General features: G+C 36.9%; 1 long non-coding RNA gene and 1 pseudogene across 4 annotated transcripts in view; both read right to left on the reverse strand.

Annotated features, from left to right (window-relative positions):
- The window catches only part of LOC105067560 (uncharacterized), a 439520-nt gene that overhangs the window by 160444 nt on the left and 253890 nt on the right, over positions 1–25186 (reverse strand). Inside the window, exon 7 of one of the 4 annotated variants that reach the window (XR_012506476.1) lies at positions 22320–22687. The exons of the other annotated variants lie outside the window; for them this stretch is intronic. This is a non-coding gene — a long non-coding RNA (uncharacterized LOC105067560). Of the gene's footprint in view, positions 1–22319; positions 22688–25186 lie in introns of those variants that run through there. 4 annotated transcript variants of the gene reach the window in all.
- Positions 1186–6787, reverse strand: LOC141573281 (WD repeat domain phosphoinositide-interacting protein 3 pseudogene; annotated as a pseudogene).

Below are 25186 nucleotides of genomic sequence, written 5' to 3' on the forward strand. Positions count from 1 at the left end.
CAAATAGTATTCAATAATCTTGAGCCTGTAACTTATTGTAGTTACCTAACGTTAAAAAAAAATGTAACATGTCTTTCATTTTCAAAATGTTAGTGTGTAGTTCTTCCTATAAATGTTGGGGAGAGAAAAAGATGGTGAGAAAGGTAAGTAGGAATGAAGACTAAGGCATTATGCTCAATACTGACAGAAACCACCAGAGGACTGTCTCTCTCCCTCTGATATCACTTTGTTGAAAGAGATACAGAATATTTTCTTTCATATACTCTAAACTAAATGACTAATTTCTGAAGTCTATGCATTACTTTGATCCCTACATATAAGAGAATTTAGTCTTAACCCTGAATAAAGCTGACTCTTCCTGTTTAGGAGACTCAGTCAAGCCCCCCCCGGAAGGATGGCTACTCCCCCCAGAGTCACCACAAGGTGCCTGGGCTCACAGGGTGGGTCTGGTGTTTTGCATCAGTTCTAACAACCCCAGCACAGAAAGAGGGAATGGCAGCATGTACCTCGTGTGCTACACACAACCAATGTTACAGGCACGGAAAAGATCACAACACTGAATTTACACGAGGGGAATTGTCCACATTATGTTTTCTAGCACGATCGTGTCTTTTTCCTTCACGTTCAGGAGAATGAATGTGGAGAAGGAATTTTTCTCCTTTTCTAAGGTAAGCTGCTGGTACTATCATTCTATTTAAATCTTGTTATACTCTAAGATTGAACTTTTGCCCATTTGCTCATTTCCTCATGTAGACTCAGTAAAAATGATGGAACCTGTTGCCCAAAACAAATTTCAATTTGTTCATCTTTTTCTCAACCCAGTGCCTATGTTTGTTTTGCATCCCCTCAAATTTTAGACATAAAGGATGCAGTGGAACCACTAAAACTAAACTTCACAGTTGAACAAGAAGATAACAAGCCGACAGACAGGTACAGTTGTTCAAAGTCACTTAAGTGTCTACTTAGGCCCTGGTAATTATTCTTTTAATAATAGAAAGCCTTCCTTAGGAAAACAAAAGACTACATATGGCTTTGACACCAAAGGTCATTGTGGTGGTCCCTTCCAGCCTGTTCCCCACAGGTCCGCAGTGTGCCAATGTCAGCCCCAGAGGAGTCTGAGGGGCACACCTAGCGCTTCAAGGGGGCAATCAGCTGTGGGTGCTGATAGCGGACCCTTGTGAGGGATCACAGCTTGTCACTGGTCATTTCTGAAACTGTGCACAGACATCTTGGATTCACTCCTCCCTGAAGTTGAATAGGAATATGTATAGTAGCTGTCTTCTGCACAAATGGAAATGACAGCATTTGGCTCCATTCCAAAAGCACAAATGCATGGAGAGCCTCAGGGACCTGAAATGTGGGAAAACTCCATTTGGAAATAAAGTATTTTGAAAGGAAACTGGCTAACATCAAACTATTTCTTTTTTGGATCTTTGGCAGCAAAAAGGTACACTGTGCCATGGTCATTAGATACACAGATGAGAGATGTGTCCTGACTATGGTAAATATTTTCTGCTTGAGATCCTCTTCATAGTTCCTGCCATGCGAGAACTCTACCACTGAACCACCCATGCACCCATAGTTCCTGGATTAAATGCCCTGGTGGGAGTAGCACATATTCTTATGAGTCTCTTTTTCAGATTGTAATTCTTCCCTCCAGGTTGACAGCAATGCAGCTCAGGATGCCCTCAAGTACAAGGATGTCCACTGGCAGCTTCTCCATGCTGGCCAGGTCTATAAGCTGCACATGACTCATGTATGTGTCCAGGAAGGCTGGCAAGGAATTATTGCTACTGGGACATACGACACAAAAGCCTTTAGAGTTATAGCAGGTTTTACAGGCAGGCAGCTGATGGGGATTGTGTCCACATGTAAACACCTTAATCATGGGGTCCGAAAGGACAATTCTATGTCACCTTAGCTTGGCTTCCTCGACTTCTGAGGAAAATTCTATTTTAGTAAGAGTGTTCTTGTTCAAGAACTCCTCTTCTGGTAAAAGGGTTAGTAGGTTTTTGGTTGTATGCAGGTTGCACCACGTTAGGTGGAATTATCTTGTTAATGTTTTTATTTGGAGATTAAGTATGGTTTAAGGAGATGAGTATGAGTGTCAAGTTGACAAAAAGTGGATCTGTGATCATTAAGTTTGTGTGTCAACTTGTCTGGATCAGGGGATGCCAAGATATTTGATGAAACTTTATTTCTGAGTGTGTCTGTGAGGGTGTTTCTGGGTGAGATTAGCATTTGAATTGCTAACTCAGTACAGCGTCCTCCCCAACTTGGGTGGGTATCATCTAATCCAGTGTCACCCTGAATAGAACAAAAAGGCTAAAGAAGGAGGAATTTGCCCCCTTTTCTGCCTATTGTTTATGCTAGGATATTTCATTTGTCTTCTGCCCTCTAACTGGGATTTACATCATCAGCTCCCCAGGCTCTCAGGCCTTCAATTCAGATGGAATCACATGACCGGCCTTCCTGGGTCTCCAGCTTCTGCACAGCAGATCATGGGACTTCTCAGTCTCCATAATTGTATGAGCCAATTCCTCATAATAAAACTCCTTTTATAGCCTATCGGTTCCTTTTCTCTGGAGAACTCTAACAGACACCATAAATAGTCCCTCTCTTGCACTGCCAATAAATTGCTACCATCCTTCTAGAAGAGAATTTGTGAGCATGTTTCAAAAGCTTTAAAAATAGCCATGCTTTTTGAGATAACAATTCTACATTGAGGAAGTTACGCGATAGAAGTATCGATGGTTGAATTTACAGATTTCTCCACATGAATGGAAACCTCAGTATTGTTCAGAAAACTAAAAATAACTGGACACAACTTAAATGTCTAATCATTGGAGATTTATCAAGGGAATTATTTTATCCTTCAAAGCTACACACTATGAACGTTAGTTTTTGACAGGGATGAGTACTCTTGTGTTCGTCTTATGTAACACGAAGCTATAAAACAATGTACTTATGATGTCATTTTTATACATAATTTTTTGACACTTACAAATCTGCATTCCTACAGAAAATAGAGTTTTATTTTAAAGTCAAGGGTGTGAACTGGGAGAGAGAAATGGTGGGATTCCTCTCAGAAATGAAAGCTGAGTCTATAAACATCACTAGTTCTAATAACTGTCTGCAAAGGAGTTGAGGTATAAAGGTCAAGAACTTTATTTTAAATGCTATTTAAAAATCTCAAAACTTTTGTCACTTACCCTTTTCAAAAACTGCCTCACTTTTTTTCCCATAGCAATCACTCCTTTATTTAACAAATACTTTTGGGCTGGGCACCTATTACGCTCCAGGCACTATTTTAGGTGCTAGGGCAGGCGCAGTAAAGAAGACAGTCATTGTTCTCACATCAGTGTATTCAGATTCACAGTAATAGACACAGAACAGTCTAATGTGTCAATGGATGATAAATGCTATTAAAAAAACTATCAGAGTGAGGAAAAGAGAATGCAGCCTCTTTGATTAGCTGATATTTCAGTAAAGACCCCGGGGGAAGTGAGGGAGTAGGCAAAACTAAGTTCCAAGGGGAAAGGAGAAGCCCTGCAGGCACAGGTGACAGTAAGGACAATGGCCCTGAGTCAGGAGTGTGTGCTTGATGGCTTTGGACCAGCAAGAGATCAAAGCAGCTGGAATGGAGTAAGGATAATAAAAACTGGAAGAGATGTAATTAGAGAGGTTAACAGAGGGCCAAACAACATAGTGAGATGAAGGTTAGCAAAGAAATTCTCAAGTTACAAAACCTTATGTTCAAGTTCTACAAGAAAGCAAGGAGCTATACACGGATTCCGTACACCTCTTAGCAAGTCTAAGGGGAAGGGAATCCCCAAAGGCAATGACTACCAACAGGTAAATGAAACAGGTGACTATTTAGGTCTATTGACAGGTACACAGGTAGCTGGAAGCAGTTTGGAGGCTAAGAAGATGGGGCTGGGATTTTCTTGAAAGGGTTCAGAAATAATTTGCATGATACATAGATTTTTAAATAACTAAAATAAATTTTAGTTTTGAAAATATGTTAGGAAATGTCAGTGGGTGTTCTCATTGGGTAACCAAGCATGAGGAATGAATATTCTCCAGTTCACTTCTGTAGTTAGTTTCCTTGTTTTTCTTTCAAAGAATGTGCCCACAGAGGCTTGCAATGGCTTGCTATAGAGAAAATGAGTAATTTGAATTTTTCTCCTGGACTCAGAAATGATCCAGATTATTTGGCAGCTTGACTTCTTTTAGTTTGCATTGCATTTGCATTTTAATACAGTATCAATAGGCATAACTATCTTCTTTGAACATCTTATTCCTTTCCTTTACAGAATAGTTATTCTGATTAGAGGAGAAAATAACAACTTAAAATGAAGTCTCTGATGGAAATCAGGCCAACCAGTTGAAATAAATTTAAAAAGAAATCGTACCTCAAGATGTATGCGTAATAGAGTGAAATGATATATGCCTGCTGTTTCAGAAAAGATGAATTACTACAAATACTGCCTAACAAGAGATGAAACTTCAAAATACTGGCATCTGAAAAAACACAGAGCTTAACCAAAGGGGGTGGAAAACATTCCATGTAGATGTGCTATGTCCTTTTAACCCTAAATGCCTTAAGATTTTTTGTTGATTCATTAAACATTATTGTGTATATATTCTGTGCCAGCGACTGTGCTGTGCTTGGCACTAGGAGAACTCAGTCTAGTAGGGAAGGATGGTAAGTGAACTAACTGTATTATAAATATGAGGAAAGAAGCAAGCTCACAGGGGCAGGGGGAGTAACTGCAGAAACACAGAAAAGAATGGGAAAGGCTTCCTGAGGAAATACTGCTTAGCAACCCTGAAATTCAGGATTTGAAGGATGGTATAGCAGAAAGATCCTTGGAAAGGAGTCAAGAAACCTAGCTTCCAGTATGAACTCTACCATTAACTAAACTTGAGACTTGAAAGGTGATGGGAAGCATGCAGGAAGGGAAGAGACAGGAAAAGAAAGGACACTGTGAAAGTAAAGAATGCTTGGCATAGCTGGGTGGGAAACACTGAGGGCCTTGCTGCATGTGGCTATATATAGCCCTTTGACCCCTTTCTCTGCGTTCCTGCTTATCTTGGGTTTCTTAGACACAAGAGAGGCAGTGCTAATAACTCTAGGATGACCTCTATTGTCTAAGGACTTTTCCAACCCCTCCCTAACAAGTGTTGAAAACAAAGTGTGATCTAATCCATTGATTTTCAGTGGATGGTGGGTCCCAGAATCTTCTGCAACACAATCGCACAAGGTCCCCATTAAAAATTTAGACCCCTCAGGTCTTACCTAAAGGTTGCTGAATCAGAATATTTGGGGCTGAAGGTAGGAGATCTGTATTTTAACACCCTTATTAGGTGATTTATTTGCACCAACTCATTCTAGTCCACCTGTTCCGTCCTGCCATCCAAAGAAACTGGCACCCATATTTGCACTTCCAAACAGGGACACTGTGGGGCCTGAACCCCATGGCTCTCAGTTCCCAACTGAATGGGTTTTCCACTCCATTATGTAATTCCCTGTTTCTGATCCAACAATTTAAACTTATTTATTGTTTCCAGAAATATTGTGGAACAAATCTTCTGTTAGGAAGTTAAGAAGTAAAGTAGGAGCTTAAGTTGTGCATACTATAATATTTTGATTTTATCTGTGAGCAAAAATATTCATGGAAAAATACTGAAAGGAAACACAACCAAATGTTAGCCATTTTTGCCTTCATGGGTTAAGAATGTTAATTTTATTGATCTTTCTCTCTTCCCATATTTTGTATCCTCTAAAATAAGCACATATTTTATAATTTAAAATTACAATAACTTCATTTAACTTGGAATAAAATTAAAATTGAAAGGCCTAAAGCTATAAGTGACCCTCAGAGAACTTTCAAAGCCTCTGGTAAATTGTGTTTTCACGATTTAATCGTCTTTGTTTGCTCTGGTTTCCCAGATGGTATGGATCTGCTCAGTGATCGCTGACCTCATTTGATTTCTAAAAAATGTCCTTTGATCACCAAACTTTGCCCTACTTTTCCTGAAAAATTAAGTCATCAGAAACTCTGACTCATGGACACAAAAGGTTTGGAAGGTTTCAATTTGGGGGATGAATAAAAATCACAGGGACTAACGTCTGTTCACTTCTAAAACTCTATAAATCTTCTCTGTGAGAAAATTTAAAGGCAGGCTTTAAATTCTTGATCCAGGATTTAAAAGGTAATGAGAATAAAAAGAAATTAAGGTACCCTTCCCATATAGAGACAGAGCCATAATTTTTAAAGATTTTGATTTTCTTTCAGTAATTGTTTTAATTACAAACCAAGTGATTATTTTTAAATTTATTTTTAAATTTTTATGTAATATACTCATATTATGCACAATTTAGAAAATAAAAAATATCCATAGTTCCACTGTATATTAATAATACAGGTATTTTCTACAACCTACACATAGGACTGTGATAAATTACATATACTTTGAATTCTTATAATTTTTATAATATTCTAACACACGTATTTTTCATGTTACTAAATAGATTTTAGAAACATCATTGAACTAAAAGATTTCTGATGCTAAAATCATCACAGCACTAATTTGTTTTGTTCAGGTCATGAATCTAACTCAAATCACCTAAAATATGCTTTTGTTCTGGTGACACATTTAAATATTTAAGAGGAGTTGCATTCTATTTTCCATTATCCTATTATATAATGAATCATATCTAGTGGAAGCAGTGATAAGGGGTAGCATAAGTTTAGGTAAAAAACTTACTTTCAGCTCTCATGAAGATATCTGTCTAATAGATGGAGATTCATTTAAAAGTTTATGACTAAATAATCAATAATATCAGCTTCTTAAATAAAAAACTTAACTTGTGATAACAAATGAGTTTGACCAAATTTTTGTGATTCTAATTTGAGGACTAATTCAAGGACTCTTCCTATTCCAGAGGCTGTAGCCCCTGCAAGTCTGGTATAATGTAGAGAAAACAGACAGCAATTGGGCTTGGAAAATCTTAGGCAACTTTTATTGAGCTGAGCATTGACATATTTCCAGATGGATATGGACTCCCTGAACATCTGGGTACTGATGTATCACCTGGAGACTCCCCTATTTATTCCTCAGTAAATCAGATGGCATCCAAAGCTAGGTAAATCCTTCACTTGGAGAAAGAGGAAGGCAAAATATTCTGCAATAAATGGTGTAGCAAGTAACTCCTGGTAACACGTAAGAAAACACCAGTTAACAGAAGGCACTGATAGAGCCTCATCTTGGAGACCAGAAATAACAGTCCCAGGAAATTTAAGCCCAGTTCCCCTGTTCTTTCAGTAGGGAGCTTATTATAGTTGCCCCAATTTCAGTTAAAACCCTCACAAAAACTCCCCAAGCAATTTCTATGTTAGAATTTACCTTTTCTTTCCTATAGTGACACACGCTGTTTATATTTAAACTTAAACTGTCCCACATCAATCACCTAGTAGTTCATTCTGGGCTTTAGAAAAGAGACAACTGATCACAAAACAAGCAGAGTGCAAAATGGCTCTCTTCCCTAACTCTAAATGTAGTTCCATCATGCTGATATCTTGCAGTCAGCCACAATGAGAGTACTTTAGACCACAGAAATCAACAGGCACTTTAAATCAGAACCCTCACCCCTAGCCCCAGGGGCTTGTCTGACCAGTCCACCACTGTTCGTAGAGTTCTGTGCATGGCTAAAGCATGAGCATAGTCTGATAATCGTGCACTTAGTGGCCTTGGTCTTAACACAGATGTCCTTAATTGGTTCTCACTAGCAGTATGATCTACAGTCTAGATACAATAGCATAAGTGGCTTGCACAGAAAAATGAAAGCCAAATTTCCCACTTAGGAGAATTCCAAAGTGACCTACAGTATAAATCATAGAATATCCCCTTCCTCCCTTAACTCAAAGGAGAAAGAAGACAAAGACGAAGAATGAAGAGGTGGAGGAAGTGGAGGAGGTAGAAGAGAAAGAAAGGAAAGGAAATAAAAATAAGGAAGATGAAAAAAAGGCTTGTCAAAAATCCTGCTTTTTCCACAGTGGCCAGAATGCGTGGTCATTATTCATCCTTTGTTTCAGAAGCACTTTTACTGTGGATTTTATTTCTCCTTTTCTTTAATTTCATACCAGCATTAGAGTAGCTTCCACCTTGCCCTATTATTAGTACAGAAATATTCTGGACCATGGTTTCCTTTTATACCTCAAAATCCAAGAGTGTCCACTCCCTTGAGGGCCCTAAACTCCATTAATGAATCATAATAAAATGTTCTAAGACTCATAATAAGGGATTTTTAGATGTAAATGAACCAGTCACAGGCAAAGCAAGATTAGACAAAAGAGACTGAACTTGAGTCACTGCTTCTGGAGAGATCCAAAGGTTTAAATCAGCCTCATTATAAAGTTGGCTTTCAGAAAATTATATTTCTTATTAAACTGCTAACTTGATTCCAGTTTCTCAAAGACCCTTATTATAGTTTATCTCAGTTTAGTACTAGTCAAATATTCACATCATTTAAAATATACTCTGTTGAGATTTTCTGAATATGAGATACATAGCCAAATGAGATATAATAAATTATATCAATGGTGCAGCACATACTCAGCAGTGTCTAGATATAGGATGATTTCTTTAAGCCCATGTATATTTCTAAGTATTGTTGGTGTTCCCATGAATCATAACAAAAAGAAGGTGAAGGTGAAACACAGGTACTGTTATTATTTGCAGTCTGCACCATATTTCAGGTGCATTTCTGCTTTGACATTACATTCAGACAAGCAACAATAAGTAATTCTCAGTTACCCTTGGTAATTTCACAGAAATTTTTCTAATAAAAAGTAGGAGCAAAAATATAAAGTGTAAGTCCCTAGTTGGGCAGGGATTTTGTTCACTAATATATTCTTACTGTTTAGGACAATACTTTGGGAGAGTAGGTAATAAATAAGTATATGCTGACTGAATAATTGAATGAATAGAGATTTCAGATTAGGAATTTGGCTATTTTTCTATAGTTCATTGCAGTTTGAACCCACCACGGTTGTATTTTCCACGGTGACTGTACATTTCTGCCATGGAGAGGTAAAGGAGCTCTTTGGTCACATTTCAAGTTTTACAATTCTAAGAATGAATTGAATTTTCATGAAAATCCTCTTTTCATCTAAATTAAGTTCATCACATCAGAAAATCCCTCAGCTAAGGGACATACCCAACAAAAATTATATCAAGAAGCCAATTTATATTTATAATCATGCTTATTAAAATTTTTATTTATTTTATTTATTCCCATCACTTTTTTTTCTGTTCACAAAAGCACTGCCAATCAAAATAAATGAACCAACAACAAAAAATGGGTTTTCAGTTTCCAAGGGAATGGCCCATACCCTTTTGCTAATGAAGCACCTGAACTCACTCCCTTTGGCTCGTCAGCAGTGTGGAGCAGCTGTGGATTCACCTGTACACCAAGGAGTATTCACTTATTAAGGTACTTTCTGAAAAGAAGAATACCCTATTCATCTCTGAAAGTCTATTAGGAAATGTTTTCAGTTGAAACTAGTTAATGAATACTTTAGGAACTTGCATATTAGAGAAGGAGCATCAACTTAATTGTCATTGTCAATCAAAATCTTAATTGTACAGTTAATTCATGCTAATTAGTTGATGAAGAATTTATAATTAACTGTGTACACTTTCTTTTATATGTGATTATACTGAAACATAATTTCTTTTAAACTAAGCCTATCTATAGATGCTTGTAATGAAAATATGTAAAAAATTACCTCTGAGTGTTAAGTTTCAGAAAGATCAAAACATATGACATTAGACCTTTTATTTTGAAAATTAAATTCTAAACTTCCTTTCCCAAATCAAGAAGTTAAGACTTTTTCTCACTTGAAAGTAAGGAAATGTGATTTAGAAAACGCCTGAACTTCCAACCCTATGGTAGAAGAATGTATAGTAGGTAACAAATTCTCTTAAAATCTCTTCATGAATTATTTAGATCACTGTTTCCCCAGTTTGGCCACGTATCAGAATCCCCTGGCAAGCTGTTAAGAGTATAGATCTCAGGATTTCTGCCTAGATCAGTGGAGTCAGAACCTTTGGGGTAGAGCTCAAGAATTCGTATTTCAAAAAAGTTTTTTTTTTTTCCATGTGGTTTTTATGTGTAACTAAATTTAGGAATAAAAGATTTTAGAATGTTAAGGACTTCCTATCATCACGTGCTGTCCCTACTCTCATTTTTCCACATACTCTAAGAAGCAAATCTACATAAAAATGAAGCAAAGTATCAAATTTAGAGAGTTTGAATTGCTCTGGCTTAACATGTAGTTCACAAAATTCACTCTGGAGGCCTCTGTGGACAATCCAAAGACAGGAATGTTCATCACCCATAGCTATTGCAACCATGGTATCAGTTCAGAACTGGTGGCTTCTGATCAGAATATACATTATAGAGAAAACAATGAAGATTTAAAATATGAACCCAAATCACAACACTTGATACTCTCAGTCGCCAGCTTTGATTTGTGATCTGTTGCTTCTCACATGTCAGCAACTTTTTGGGGTGTCCTCTAAACAGATTTAGAGATTTACAAGTGATAAGTCCCTTGAAATACAATGGGATTCCAGTTGTAAAACATACAGAGAACCTAGGTCATTTTGGTAGACTGGGTTTCCCCCAAGAAATTAGAGTCTGAGATAAAGACTTGAGTGCAGGTAATTTTGGGGGAGGGGAAGTAATCCCAGGGGACAGGAGTCAGGGATCTGGGAGTCTGGAAGGGAGGAAAGTCAGCACAAGGGTTGTTCTCAAGTTAGTCACTGCTGTGGGGTCTGGGGTTAGATTATGCTGGAATCTTCTGAGAAGTAATGTAGAATGTGACTCAAAATTGCTCCCTGGAAGGAAAAAAGAGGAAGGCATTGATGTGTCAGCTCCCATTTCCCATGGTCAAGGATTGTTCCACCAGAGGTTTATTCTCTTGTACTCCAGTTTGCACAGGTGTGAGTGCCACCTGGTTCCTACAAGCATCCCACACCTTAATGTCAGAGAAGACCTGGAGCACAAACCAGAAGGGATGCAGACAAGCAAAGCTAAGGTGCTCTCAGATTACATATTTGTATGAGGCTGGTTGTTGCAACAATAGTTGGCTTAAAAGGTGGGCCAAGAAGACCAGAGACGAGGCACAAAAGTTGTCCAATACAGCCATGCATGTTTCGGGAGCCTACTGTTCTGCAGTGAGTCTGCAGCTTAGAGGTGTGAGGCCGCAAGTCTGAGTAGTCTTATTTGTGTATTGAAATATTTCCAGTGTCCTCTGAATTACCAAAAATAACATGAAGTTATGCTCCTTACATAGTGTTACACTGGAAGTCTCTGTACAGTGTCATCTCCTTTGCTCCATACACTGTCTATTTTTTAGTCCCCATTCAAAATTCTCCTTTCTGTTTCTATTGAGCATTGCCATGGCCAATGAGAAGTGAATAAACTTCAGTTGTCAATGATATATTTCCGTATCTTCTCTCAATTTCAGGGGCATCAGGGTTTACTTCTCTCTTTATCCATATGATAAATCTTCATCCTCTTTCAGTCTTTCAACTATCTGATACTCTTCCTTCTGCACAAGGCCAAGTGTTTCTCAGGCCCTTAGAAATGTTGGAAATGTTCATGATTGCCTTCCCAGGTTGAAGGTGTTAAAGGAAGCAATGATAATGTAAGTCCTTGGTAAATAATTACAATGATAATTTCAGTAATCAGAGTATTTGATCAAAATGTTCTATATTTTGCCCATAGTGTATGAGACAGTTTTACTATACTAATATACCAAAGTAGTGGGATAAACATATATAGAAATTCTGCAAAAAACTAAACTTTGGAATGGTGTATGAAAGAAAGGAAAAAAGTAGCTTTCAGGTTGAGATAAATTCTATGCAGTAATATGTGTGAAGCATGGAACTGCGCTTTAGAGGAGAGTTGAAGCCACTACTGGTATTATTAATACATATGTTGGGATAATAAAGGTTGAGTCATTGGTATATATATTCATGAAATGGGCTATTAACATTCTGTTTGTTTTATATTTAACTCTGTAGGGTCTACTAAGTTACAATTAAATTAAAAAATCCACTAGGACTAATGAGCTAATAATTGCAAAGAACTCTGAGCATGGATAAAAGGCACCAAGGGAGGACAAACTTCTATTTGTGAAAATCGAAACATCTGAGACTCTAATTACATCCCTTGCTAGAACTGACTTGTAATCAGTTATGGGGACTAGCTCATTAATGACCTACTATGGGATTCCTAAACAACATACTGAAAGCCATTTCACTTATGAAATGTGAATATACTTGAGAGCAGGAATTTTCTGACAATTCTGTCTCAATACAGCAGGTTCCCTTTTTCATCAGAATTCAAAGGATTCTGATTAATTCTATAGTATGACACAACTCTGCACTGTCAGAATTTTCATTTCAGTTTTTTAATTTGGCAGTGAGTGTACATTTGAGGGATATTATTTCTAGGCTGGGGGAAGGGCAATAAATCAAAGAATTTCTTCAAGTCTGTGTGTAAAGACAGTTATGGGACTAGGCTCAGTGAAATGAAGATTCAGGTATTTGATTCTCAGTGCTGGAACCCTTAGTTTGCCCAAAGAAGCATCAAAGGAAACGGTAAGGTTTCTCCAAGTATGGCACTTGTCAATCAAATGTTTTTGGAAAATATATAAAGAAGTTTTGTACATATACATATATACATGTGTACACACAGTCTCTAACTTGAAAAACTTAAAAACTACTGAAAAATGGGAAGAATAGTTCAATGAACACCCTTAAATCCTTCACTTTGGTTCCAGCATATGTATTTTGACCTATTTTTGTAAAAGTTTGAGTCTAATATTTATTTATGTTTATGTTTAATACTTACATTGGAAATGTTAATTAGTAATCTTCTAGTGTTGGGAATTTAGATGATGACTATTTTCAATTTATTCATCTATATGTTCTAATACAATGAACATGTATTAGTTATATACATAAAAGTAAAGCATCCTGGAAAACCATTCTAACTGAATTATTTGGAAATAATTTTATTAGGGTGCTATCAAAAGTTTCATAAAATTCATGTCACACATATGAATCTACGTGTAACATCAAAATTTGTGATCAGCTATGAATTACAGATATCTGAAACAGTAAAACTTCAAGATTTTTCTCATGTACTGGAGAGTTTGCAGGTAGGAAGTCCAGTGCTGGTATCTTGGCCACACTAAGTCACAAAATACTCAGATTGCTCCTATATCTCTAACATCCTTCTCATATATTCCAGGTCACATGGTCTTAAAAAGGTTACTCAACTTCCAGCATCAAGACCTCATTCCAATGAGGAGGAAGGAAGACAGCATCTGCCAGTTAAGTTTGCCCATTTAAACAAATTATTTTTTCTTTCTTTTTTTCCAGAATCCCAACCAAATGACTTCTGGTCATATCTCAATGTGTGGAACTAAATTCCTTTGCCATGTCAATCAGTAAGCAAAGCTGGGGAATACGGTGTTTTGCTAGGTACAATGCCTCCTCTAAAAAAACTGAATGTGAAACACAACATCATTTTATATACTACTAAAAAAAAAATCTACCAATGAAGTTATGGCATGATTTTCATTTCAGTCAGAATATTTATTTGATAATCATCTAAAAACTACTTTTAGATTTTTGTCATATACTTACACTATTGCCATGTATCATTCTGTTCTGTGTCCAGGACCTTATGCATATATACACTTTTTAAAAATTGAAGTATGGCTGATTTACAGTGTGTATTAGTTTCTAGTGTACAGCATATTGATTCAGTTATATATATATATTCTTTTTTATATTCTTTATCATTATAGGTTATTACAAGATATTGAATATAGTTCCCTGTACTAAACAGTAGGACTGTGTTATTTACCTATTTTTATTTCAATGGTAAATTATAGTGATCTTTTTGAAGACAATGCGAAAAGCAATTAAATAAAACATGATTGGTACCAACCACACACATAATTCAGCTAATGTGACAATATGAACAGCACTACCAAATTCATGTAAGATCAGGCAGTGATCATTATGTTAAGATGCCTCTTGGCCAACAGTGATGGCAAGACACCAACAAGGGCAAGAGTACGGAACAAAAACAAGTTTGTCCTGGAATCAGTCAGTATGGCACCTAAGAATTAACTAGACCACTTTTGGATAGTCAGTGTTGTCTGCAACATGACAACCCAAATCTGCATGGCAGAAACTTTAAATTTAATTCAGATCCTTTTTACAAGGGAGATGCTGGTACTCTGTTCTAAGTAACTGCTTAAGAATTGAATGTAACTACTTTCCAAATGGCGAAAAAATCCAGAAACTAGTTAAAGTGTTTTAGATTTCATAAGCAGAACTGAGGGAGGAAAAGCACACCAGGTCCTCAGCAAAGAAAAGCATAAATCGGAAGGCAGAGTAAAAAGAGATATTTGTTCAATGCAACCTTGTCAGAGATAAAAGCTGTGGAAGTGCACCAAGGCTCTGAAACTGCATCCCTGATCATGTTTGAGGTGCATAATTAAGGTGAGTGTGAGCGATAAGAATGCTGATGGGATGAAAAGTAGCTCAGACGTCTGCTCTGATCACGCATGCACTCATCAGTGCAATTAAGGTTACATAATCCATCACCTAGCAGAGTGTCTGGCATATAGTAGTGCTCAAAATTATTTATTACATTGAATTAGAAAATTAAAAATTTTTATTGGGATGAGGAGTTGAGAAATACCCTCAGGATATCCCTGAGCATTATTTTTCAGCTGAGTAGGTTAGACAGAAGTTCCTCTCAGAGATTTTTATTTTTTGGTGGTGTGATAATCAGGTTATTCTCTGACTCAGGAACCTAGGTAGAAACCAGTAGGTAGGGATCAGACATGCCCATCAAAAGAAAGGCAGCTGACTTAAATGTTACAGGCTGAAAGAATATCCTAGTTGTCTATCTCCTTACAAGAGAAGCATGGGATATACTGTCAGTGAAAAATGGATTCTGAATTTCTACTAGATGTCATTCAATCACATTTATATGCACCTGCTCTCTATAGCTTCCTGAATTGAATAGCGTGGGAAGATAACAGAAGAGATTGGTAGAGTGTAAAGAGAGGCTTGGATTCAATGACTGAGTCTTCTGCCCCCTACTTTAGATACACAAAATCAGCCTCTCTGCAGTTTAGATTCCAGCATCTGTAATTTAAAAATCTGCCACGGTGATTCTGATAGTCAGCAGTGTTTGGGGTCCTCTAGACTGGATCATTTCTAGAGTTCTTCTTGGCTCTCAAATTTCATACTTTAAGACATTTATCATGTATTCAACAAACCTATGGTTTTTACTAGCAGCTGGTGGTTCTACTCATTATCTCTCCTAACAATATAGAAAACCACAGGGCCTCATAAACTTCTGATAGGCTCAGGTTTCTGAAATTACAGTGCTAACTAAACTCCCAGAGATCCAGAGCCTGAGAAGTGGGAGATGAGCAAAAGTGTTGCAGTCGATCTTATAATGTTATCATTTTCATCTAAAGTCTCCAACTCCAAAAGTTATGACTGTCACTTCCACAGTTACATAAAACTTTACTGGAATCACAATGGTCTCTCTGCCATGGGACGAAAGATGGTCTGGAGATCACCAGAATACTCCCATGGACGAACAAGACTGCTCAACCATAGACTGGACCTAAGGGGCAACTATTATATTAAGTAGACAGAAAAACCAGTTGGGGGTTACTGCATGTAAGAAAAAGGGTAATGGACCAAATAATATGTTTTTAATATACCCAATAATATACTAATTATATAGTGATCTTTTGATACTCAGCCCACATGGCCTGTGAGGAAATCTGCCTGATGAGGTATGGGGTGCTCGAGAAATAAATATATCTGCCTTTAAATGGAAGCAAAGATAGGTATCTTTCTGTCAATCTTCTGTTTAATTGGCCTGCACCACTTATAATAAAACAACCATGGTATTATTTCCAAATTAGGAGCTTTCAACTTTAAAGGCTGTTATTGCACATGTATCAGATATTCATTTACATATACAGCTGCAACCATAGTTAAAGTCGTGAAAAAGGGTTATATGAGTATGAAAAATTTCCCAGTAAGAGTAACTCAAAACAGTACCACAGAACTTTTTTTTTTTAAAAAAAAATCTTAATAGAGATACCGGGGATTGAACCCAGGATCTCATGCATGCTCAGCAAGGGCTCTACCACTGAGCTATGCCCACCCAGCCCTAGTTTCTTAAAGCTAAAAGGACCTTTGTAGGTTTTCTAGTTCCTAAAGAATGAGTATGAAATTGCCAGGGGGAAAATCAAAAGGAGGAATTCTGGCAGATTTAAATTTTCAGATCCCTGTGTAAACACAACACATTGGGGAACAGCAAATTGGGAAAGATCACAAGGGGTGCTTTTAGCTGACAGACAGATAAGAATAAGCTCATGGAGGGCATGACAGTTGGATTTTTGCTTCTCTCTTCAGCATCCTTCCCTGCAGGAGGATTATATCTTTCATACTTCATTGATATTTTCCTTGTCTCTGTCACTTCCTTTGATCAACAAAATATTAGAGCAAAAGTTATGACTGTCACTTCCACTAAAGTTTTAAAAATCAGTATACAGTCTACTCTACATATTTTTTCTCTCTGTTGTACATCCAGATTGAGTTTGCTCCTTCAGTCGGGCTCCAAGAATAAAGACAATTTGGAGCAGAGCCGCGGTCAACCTGCTAATGGTATATTTCTAAACGTTCTCATCTAAAAACACAATAAATTTACTTAAAGAAGTCAGAATATATGTAAGTAAATAATATATTCTCATGCTTTATCAGGCTCCCAACCACTCCATTGCAATTATCAGTAAAGGACAATTTGTTCTAGATTAATTATTGCACTTGCTAATATTAAATCATCAAGATAGATTCAGAATAATTGTTATCTTTTCTCAAAACTTAAAAAAAATTTTAATGTCACAGGGAGCTCTGTGTCCTTAAGAATTCAGGTTATGGTTATGATCACGCTCTTATGATTAACACTGTACAGCCTATGGCTGCGAATGGATAAGAAAGTGATTGGCTTATGCACCATGCTACCATGTTCGGTTGTCCAAGTTCCTGATGGATAACCAGCACAGTCATTGTAGTGTTATATTTTCTCAAGAATAATATATGAATATTGACACTGTCAGTCATTTAACAAAGGGATTAACAAACCATAAATGCAGAAAAAAATTTCACAAAAATGTATGTACATGGACAGATACTGATTTGTTAGTAACAGAAGATATCCAGGAACAGTTCTCAAGATGTTCCCAAAATTCTGAATGTTTTGCAGTTATGCAGACTAAATATTTGGATGCCTGGTAGAAGTTTTCAGTTTTTCTGAAAGTGGAGACATTTTGTTTGGGAAAAGACATTATTCAAAAATCAAGAGGAAAGCACACTCTAATTAAAGAGAAGAGTGGAAAGAAAAGTCTTTTCAAGTCAGATTGATTGGTTTCATTAAGTCACCAGACGCCTCTCTTCACTTTGCTTAACTGTTCTTATAGGCTTAAAGAAGTTTTTAGCTCAAATCAGAGAAATCTAAAAGGAAGTTTCTCAAATTGCAAAGAAAAGTTCTACTCTTTAGTGAATATATTCCAAAATGCAAAATCTGAACAATTTTTTCCCCATTGACTATAAAGGCGTGTTTAAGATTTTCAGAAAGAGATTTTATGCATTTTTTAAGCATGTCCTGTGGTGATTTTAAGACGTAAAATAGCTCCCATTTCTTCTCATCTGAATGCAGGTGACTAGTTTACTAATTTCTGAATTTACCAACTGAGAGATAACATAATGGACCTATTTCTGGGAAAGATGACCAAACCTCACTTCTCTTAAAGATGGGGGAATCCAAGGTAGGAACTATTAGAAGCAGCCGAAATTATTTAGTCAGCAGAACTGATGTTTCTTATTTGCTCTGTGTAGGGGCAAAGGATTCAAAATAATTCCCAAGGAAGAGAGTTCAGGAGATTGCTACTGCTCAGATTCATCACGGAACTAAAGAAATCACAAGAGGCTTGTTGATAAAAACAAATATGTTCAGTAGGACAAAAGGGTGGAAAAACAGAGGACGTCTCCAATATTAGGGCAAGAGAAATGATACACCATTCCTAAAGAAAGGACTAGAGATAATTTGGCAGAGGCAAGTTAGTAAGACAAAAAGCTGTGATGAGCCTAGAAAGCTCACTGGGCAGATTCCTTCAGTGAACAAATTAAAGTCATTATTTTAAAAGGCAGAGACTTTCACAGATTTAAATACTTTCAGGATCTTGGTACTCCCAGCAACTGTCTATGCATGGATTAATCCAGAAAATAGGCTCTTTGAAATATATGTAAATACTATGATAAGGGCTCTTTAGGGTGGGGCCAGAGAGAGAAAGAGAAAGAGAGAGAGAATACGGATAGAGGGGCAAAGTTCTTCCAGGATGTATGCCATGTACTGAAGGAAAGGATATATCTTTTTTCTTCTCTAAACATTTTTATTTTTTGGAAATTATCCTTGTTGATTTAATTTATATTCAGTTCATTCACTTTAACTTACATGGGACTCCATTATGTGAGTTCATAATAATTTATTAATCTACCTCTATAAGTAAATAAAAAAGATGAGGCCTATTTTCAGCTACAATAAACAAGACTGCAAAGAGCCTATGTATATATACCTAAATAGGGACTTGATGAATCACAAAATGTGCACATCTTCAACTTTCTTTCCCAAAGAGATGGTTCCAATGAATATTCTCACCAATAATGTACACAAACTCCCTTTTCTCTACCTTTGGCATTACTTTCTTCTTTTTAAATAGTATTTTGTTTTATATATTTCTTACTGATTTAAAAGTATATATTTGTGTGTCCATTTAATCCTTTACTAGTTATATGCATTGTAAATGCCTTCTCCCAGTGATGTAGGTTGCTAAATATAAATGTTTTTAATAATGATACATTTAATTTATTTATTTTTGTCCTTTTAAAATCATTTAAGAAATCCTTCCATATGCTAGTGTCATGAAGACATTTTTATATGTTTTCTTCTAAAAGTTTTATAATGTAATTTTGTACATTTTATGCATCTGGAAAATATTTTTACTTTTATTGGATAGATTTTTTTAAGTATATGGATAGCCACTTTTCCCAGCACTAATTACTGAGTTACTTGACTCTTTAAAATTTAATTTACAGCTTTGGTTCCCCCTCTCAGCAGGCAGTAGTTCACCCCACGTATAACGCAAGTTGGATACTGCCTTTTTCTCTCACATGTGCCAACATATTAAAAAGGAAAAGGAACTGGAAAACAAAAAGTAAACTGTATTTAGAAAAAAATTTCAAAGGAGATAACTTTCCATTTTGTACTGTGAGTCCCTACTCCTATGGAAAAGTAGCAGGAGCTCAAACGTCAACTGAAGCCTGGTGATAGTAGCTTCACATGAGCACTGAGAGAGATTTATATATGACCCCAGCAATTTGGAGGACATAGTGGACTTGTGTATGATTCCTACCTGAGAAATCTAAAAATGCAAGAGGCTACCTGAAGTAACCTATAGCACTGAAAGGGAGGATTCAGTTAGGAAGTAGGTATACCCCTGATGACATTAGATCTAAGGGCCAGGTTTCAATGGACCAGACTTGGATTGTTAGATAGAGCATTGCTACAAATTTTTCTTAGAAATAGCCCCCAACAGCCCATTGGAGGGGAGGTGAGACTTCATCGGAAAGGAAACTATACACAAGAGGTCACATATGCAACACTTCAAAAAAGAAAAGGTAGTCCTTATCCCCTTACCATACAGAGAATTTGGTAACAGCTTAGAAAAATACTAGTCAAGAAAGAAATATTCTGTTCTATCTCCTCTGCTCATCCTCGTCCTGTCTACATGAACCTTGGACATGGCAGAAACCATACTTAGCAGTACGGGAGAGAAGGGACACAAGGATAAATTAGGGAAATAGAGGAGTTGTTGAGCATGGCTGCTTTCCCACTGAAGACAGCCTTCCCAAATTAGGCCCAGCTAAGGGAGCTGAGAACAAATAAAAATGTTTTAAAATATTACACTAAATGTTCAAATACCCATCCCTTAGATTTAACTGGTAACTTCCAAGGTTGCCCTGAGGGTTGACATTCAGTTAGCAAAAGGGGAAAGAGAGAGAGGAGTATGGATTTGGTAGTTTTTTATGGGCTTGTATTTTAAGTAGAGATATAAATTTTGCACACATTTCATTGGTCAAAACTCATTCACATAGCACTACCCAGAGGCAAGGACGGCTGGCAAATGTAATTCCTGGTTGGTTGCCTCAACTTGACAATAATTCTAGACTACAAAATAGGACTTCGAATGTGTGGTATTCAGCTGGCTGTCTCACCATCTTTGTTTTGTTTTGTTTTCTCAATCAATCTCCTGCATCTGAAATTTGTGTGTGTGTGATATAAGGTAATACTCTAGAAATTCAAAGTCTTGATTATTTTCTTGGATTTAATATGAACCCACAGACATAATTCATGGATTCCTGGGACATCTAGACCTCTATCTTATATTTTGCTAATATACATATATATTTTTAAAATTGGAATCCTTCCCTGTGATTGTCAGTGACATTCTATGTAGTTAGCCAGAAGTCACCACTAGAGCAATATGGGATATCATTCAGCATGTAGAAAATAATGTCCAAGGAATCTATCAATTGGAAAGAAGATCTTAATTATTTTGATATCAAATTCATAAAAGCATAGCTACACACATATGCAAAATCACTTAAGAAACCAAAGATTATAAATTAGTTTTAAAATATTCAAAAACAAACAAAACCCAGAAAAGTAATGTCAGCAGCCTAGATCTTGTGGTTCCTAGTGTTGTGTTTTATCTATGCTCATCTTCAAATTTCCGTCCTGATTTTGTCAAGTAGCATTCAAATATTGTTTAGAACAGTTTTTCATTTGGGGAAGTTAAATCAAAATATTCACCAACCAACATTCAAGTAATTTCTGTCCCTTAACAACTGCCTCTCTTCTCAATAATGTGGATGCTCAACTTGATAAAAGGTTCCTACCACTATGTATTATGTCTTTTGATTTAAAAAATAAATAAATTCACTTGGAAACCATTGCTTTTTTCTTTATTCTACTCCTAGGAAGAGGTGGCTCTATTAAGGGGCCATTATGTTCTCTCTAACTCAATTACAGTGTCACAGGGTGAAGCTTTAAGGTTAGAAGAGAAAGTATTTAGCTTCTTGAGCTGAGTCATGGCAGGTTCCATCTTAGTTCTTAATATATGGGGAGGCTGCACTAAGTCATGGCATACAAGAGAATAGGTTCATCCTGCATCCACCCCCTCAGCCACACTGAGATATATGTTAGAGGGAGAGTAAAGCCTATTGGAAAGGAGAAAACATAAGCCTGCCTAGTCTCAGCCTGAGGGATCATCAGAATCCTAGTCCTCTCTAGTCCATCTCACTGCAATTTAGGCTTCATATTAGAGCTTAATGACAAAGGCCCAGGAAATAATAAAGTACTCCTTCGGTCTTGCTATCCATTCACATATTGATCTCTTCAAACTTTTGGTAACAGGTAGCCAGTAAAAACTTGGATGCCTACTATTTCTCTATCACATCCTAAAAGGCACAACTTATATTTGATATACTTTGATGGAACAAGTGAGAACAGCCATCAAATAAAAGACAAAATGTTCAAATGCAAAGTACCAAACTAAAAACAAAGATTTTACTGTGTTTTTATTTGACTCTAAACCTTGGGAGGTAAGCCATGGTCATCTTTGGCCTGGATCCAAAGTGGATCTTCTGAACAAGGCCTGTAGAGGGAAAAAACTCCTTTTCCTACTGCAATATCTGATAATGCTTTTCTAATTCAGTGCCTTTATGACATTATCACAACCCCCTCACCACTCTGACCATTATCAGAGAAAAGCAAGCTTAAACTTCAAGTTTAACTGTTAGCTAGTTAGAGATATTTGCTTGGAGAGTTTTCTTTGTAGTTTTAGCTTCTGAGCTCTGAACATTTCATAATATTCAATTTTAAATCTTTAGTTTTGATTGGGCCACTCCTACATGTACAATATAGCAAGAAGAAAAAAAGTCAAAATGAGGGAAACTATATGCAATAAACTACGAGAAAGGAAAAGGCAAAAATCTAAGAATAAAAGAATTGTCAGCTATCACTAGGTAGTTCTTTTAATAAATAAAGAAATAAAAGATAAAAAGAGTTCTAGAATCTTGCTTTATTTTAGAGTGGCTTTGATTTCAGGACACTGCTACCTGAGTTTTGAGTCAGAAGATCTCAGAAAATGCTCAGTAAATCCATCCTTGACACATAGAGAAAAGTTCTTAAATCGATCTTCATTTTATTGTATTATTTGGGGCAGGCTGCTTGATGAAACAACTTCCACATCACGGTGACTCGATAAAATAAGAGTTTTATTTTTCATTCACGCCAAGTCCAACAGGAAGGAGGAGAAGCATGGGTTCTCTGCTCCACAGAGTCTCTCAGAAACCCAGGCTCCTCCTGTTGTGTGTCGCATGGTTCTTAGGGCCTTGGAGGCCTCAGCTGAATCTTCTGTCTTTGGTCGATAAGCTGAGAGAGACAAGCACACGTGGAGGGTCACACTGAAGGCTTTTATGAGCCAGGTCTGGATGAGGCACATGTCACTTTCACTCACATCCCAAGGATCAGACTTGAAGAAGAGGCTGGGAAATGTAGTCTAATTATGATCCCAGGAGGGGAAAAAATGGGTTTTCATGAACACACACTCTTTGCCACTCTTCTGCTTATTGTGGTTTGGGTGTTCACATTCATTTCCAAGATCATGGAAAATTCACTTCAAAATTATCAGGACCCCTGCATAGAGCTTTTTCACTTTCAGATTGACGTATTTATGCCAGGATATTTTTGTCTTTTTTTTCCCCCCTTTTATCTCCAACAAGTTCTGAGGGACTCATTTATTTCCAAATCTTGGTAATAGCATGGATTGGGGTGGGGGTGGGACCCAGATTCCTGAATATGAGTTCCAGCACAGTTCTTTTCTGGAGTTCATCAATAAAGATAAGGAGAAATGGGAATCACTAGCATATAAAAATTGTACTATCTCCTTGCACTGATGTGAAGAAAAATTGAATGCATTTATCAAAAATTCAATTGCTAAGAAGGAAACAATACAGTGACTCTGTTATCAGAATTGCTAATGGGCTAAGGGATAACTACAATCAGCAGGTAAGAAAGCTGGCAACAGAAAACTGTGTTTGCATTTTATAAGAAAACTATCAGAAACTCAAGAGTAAGGAAATCCACTTGTAAAAGGTTTTGATCTGGCAGTTAAAACATGAGCTGTGGGAAATAGTAAAAGAAAGGAAGGAAGACACTCAGACACAGCATACATTAGTTTTATACACAGCCAAGGAAAAATGGATCAAATTAAGAAACACACTGAAGTGTTAAAATCTCAACTGGCCTTTTCAAAAGGGTATTGAGAGACACCAAAGTAAAAAAGAAATGGATTTCTAGAGTCAGTAGAGCCAAGATTTCATTCTGTAGATAATAAATTAAATATGCAAGGAGTCTTTTGGCTGCAACTGGAGTAGAGAAGGTTTCTAAAGGTAAGGGAATTCAAGGAGAAGCAATGTCTGGTGCAGGAGCATAGGCAAATGCTTGCACTGGGCCCAGAGATACAGGTTTGGAAAGCAAAAGGAATTCCGTCTCCAGTTCGTAAGTTTATTTCTCTAGCAGGGACAAATGTGAACTCAGGAAGAAATCTTTCCTGGGAGGGAGCAGAAGGTCTAAGGAATTCAGGAGTTGTGGGCTGGTACTGCAGCTATTGTTATTACACAGTAACACAAGTGTCAGCAAATGGCCACAGAATATGGTGGCTGTTCTGAGGATGGAGCACTTGAGAGAGAGAAGCAAGCATTTGGGAAAGTAGGAAATACAAGGCCGTAAACTATTCTAGTCTTTATAATAAGTCTGAAATAGTCAGCTCACAAGAGGGTGGAAATTCCACCTCTAGTCAGAGACTGGACTCAATTAAAACTTGGGATTCTAAGAACTCTGGTCTAAACGGGAAATGGAATTAAGATCAATGGACTAAATATAAAGGAGAAAACATAGCAACAAAAAAAGAGCAATCTTTGACTACTATCATGTGTATATTTAAGAAGGTATGGACATTTTAATAGACCTTTCCTAATTTACGTATGCACGGTAGGGCTTTTTGTTGTTATTTTCTTCTCTTTTGTTCTATTGTTCTCTTCAAAATATAAGAAGCAGTGTCACAATTAGCTCTGAGTGAGAGAGTTCTCATATATGGAGATTAAATTCATAGGCACTGAACTCAGGAAATAGATGAATACTATGGAAAAGCTAAATAATCCAAGGAAGTTTTCTCTCTCAAACTTAAAATTTCCTTCTTAGTTCTACTAGTTATCACAGAGTCTCTGATGCTATCTATTATTTGTAATAGAATGTGGGTCTGTCTTGTAACATCTTTTGTGTTTTAGAGACATCACTTTTGCTTGGAAAATGCTTTCATTTATGGGAATAGGCCTAGATTTTAGGGGCTGCCAATGTCATGTGGGTCTTCAGTATTTGTGGAGGAAACATGCGGCTGATGCTGTAATGTTCTTAAGTGTCTTGTGGTCCCTCTGGAACTTTACAGAAACATGGAAGAGTTTCCTAGTTGGAAGAAGTCCATGTGGAGGCGCTAAAAAGCTCTACTATGTCCAATAGAAGGATGTAAGCCTTCATCAGGGCAGTACTCATGAAAAAGAAACCCCAGTTCTCTACCACGACACCTAGGTCAGTTCTCCTTTGACTGAGACTCAATAAAATAGATGACAATGCAGGAGAGAGAATGCTTTTAGACATAATCTAGGATTTAATTTATCTGTAAAAAAGGAGACAAGATTTCATTTCAGCTATTAAATGTCCCTGTGGCTAAAAGAGGTTTACATAATAGCATAAAGGGTTAATATTGTTAAAATGTACAGATTAGGTTACAAAATTGGGGCATTTTAAATGAGTGGCTTTGTGTTATTTGGGCTCTGCTGTTAGCTGACACATCTTATATAAGCTTGTCTAGTG

This window comes from Camelus bactrianus, chromosome 4 (assembly GCF_048773025.1).
Source record: "Camelus bactrianus isolate YW-2024 breed Bactrian camel chromosome 4, ASM4877302v1, whole genome shotgun sequence".
Lineage (NCBI taxonomy): Eukaryota > Metazoa > Chordata > Mammalia > Artiodactyla > Camelidae > Camelus > Camelus bactrianus.